Genomic DNA, 2,093 nt, shown 5'->3' with positions numbered 1-2,093 from the left:
TGAAGTAGTTTATCAGCAGTAAAAGTTCTCTGCTGGAATTTTGGGGTCACTTAGGTATACTATCATGTCATCTGCAAATAGTGATATTTTTACTTCTTTCTTTCCAATTTGTATCCCTTTGATTTCCTTTTGCTGTCTAATTGCTCTGGCCAGGACTTCCAGTACTATTTTGAGTAGGTAGGGGAGAGTGGGCATCCTTGTCTAGTCCCTGATTTTAGTGGGATTGCTTCAAATTTCTCACCATTAAGTTTGATGTTGGCTATTGGTTTGCTGTATATTGCTTTTATTATACTTAGATGTGGGCCTTGGATTCCTGCTCTTTCCAAGACTTTTAACATGAAGGGGTGTTGAATTTTTGTCAAATGCTTTCTCAGCATCTAGTGAGATGACCATGTGGTTTCTTTCTTTGAGTGTGTTTATATGGTAGATTACATTGATGGATTTCCGCATATTAAACCATCCCTGCAACCTAGGGATGAAGCCTACTTGATCATAGTAAATGATCGTTTTGATGTGTTCTTGGATTCGGTTTGCGAGAATTTTGTTGAGTACTTTTGCATTAATGTTCATAAGTGAGATTGGTCTGAAGTTCTCTTTCCTTGTAGGGTCTTTGTGTGGTTTAGGAATGAGGGTTATTGTGGCTTCGAAGAATGAGTTGGGTAGTGTTCTATCTGATTCTATTTTGTAGAATAGTTTGGAGAGTATTGGTATTAGGTCATCAATAAATATCTGGTAGAATTATGCACTGAACCCATCTGGTCCTGGGCCTTTTTTTGGTTGGGAGGCTTTTGATGGCTGGTTCTATTTCTTTAGGTGTTATGGGATTATTTAGATGGTTTATCTGGTCCTGGTTTAACTTTGGTATCTGGTATCTGTCTAAGAATTCATCCATTTCCTCCAGATTTTCCAGTTTTGTTGAGTATAGGCTTTTGTAGTGGGATCTGATGATTTCTAGAATTTCCTCAGTTTCGGTTGTTATGTCTCCATTTTTGTTTCTGATTTTGTTAATTTGGATACTCTCTCTTTTCCCTCTAGTTACTCTGGCTAAGAGTTTATCAGTCTTGTTAATTTTCTCAGAGAATCAGCTCTTGGTTTTGTTAATTCTTTGAATGGTTCTTTTTGTTTCTATTTGGTTAATTTCTGCTCTGAGTTTGATTATTTGTTGTCTTCTACTCCTCTTGGATGTATCTGCTTCTTTTTGTTCTAGAGCTTTCAACTGTACTGTCAAATTGCTAGTGTATGCTCTCTCTAGTTTCTTTTTTGAGGCACTCAGAGCTATGAGTTTTCCTCTTAGTACTGCTTTCATTGCATCTCATAGGTTTGGGTATGTTGTACTTTCATTTTCATTAAAGTCTAGAAAATCGTTAATTTCTTTCTTTATTTCTTCTTTGACCATGCTTTCATTGAGTAGAGCATTGTTCAGCTTCTATATGTATATGGGCTTTTTGTTGTCTTTGTTGTTATTAAAAACCAGCCTTAGTCCATGATGATCTGATAGGATGCATGGTAGTATTTCAATCTTCTTATATCTATTGAGGCTTATTTTCTGACTGACTATATGGTCAAATTTTGGAGAAGGTGCTGTGAGGTGCTGAGAAGAAGGTGTATTCTTTTGTTTTAGGGTGAAATGTTCTGTAGATGTCTATTAATTCCAATTGGTTCATAACCTCTGCTAGTTTCACTGTGTCCTTGTTCAGTTTCTGCTTCCATGATTTGTCCATTGATGAGAGCAGGGTGTTGAAGTCTCCCATTAATATTGTGTGTGGTGCAATGTATGTTTTGAGCTTTAGTAAGGTTTCTTTTATGAATATGGGTACTTTGGTATTTGGATCATATATGTTAAGGATTGAGAATTCATCCTGATAAATTTTCCCTGTAATGAGTAAAAAGTGTCCTTCCCTATCTTTTTTTTTTGATAATTTTCGGTTGAAATTATAATTTATTCAATATTAGAATGACTACTCCATCTTGTTTCTTGGGGCTGTTTACTTGGGAGGTTTTTTCCCAGCCTTTTACTTTGAGATAGTGTCTGTCTTTGTCTCTGAGATGAGTTTCCTGTATGCAGCAAAATGCTGGATTCTGTTTATGTATCT

This window comes from Micromys minutus, assembly GCF_963924665.1.
Source record: "Micromys minutus genome assembly, chromosome: 2".
NCBI lineage: Eukaryota > Metazoa > Chordata > Mammalia > Rodentia > Muridae > Micromys > Micromys minutus.
Note: the sequence above shows the minus strand (reverse complement) of the source record.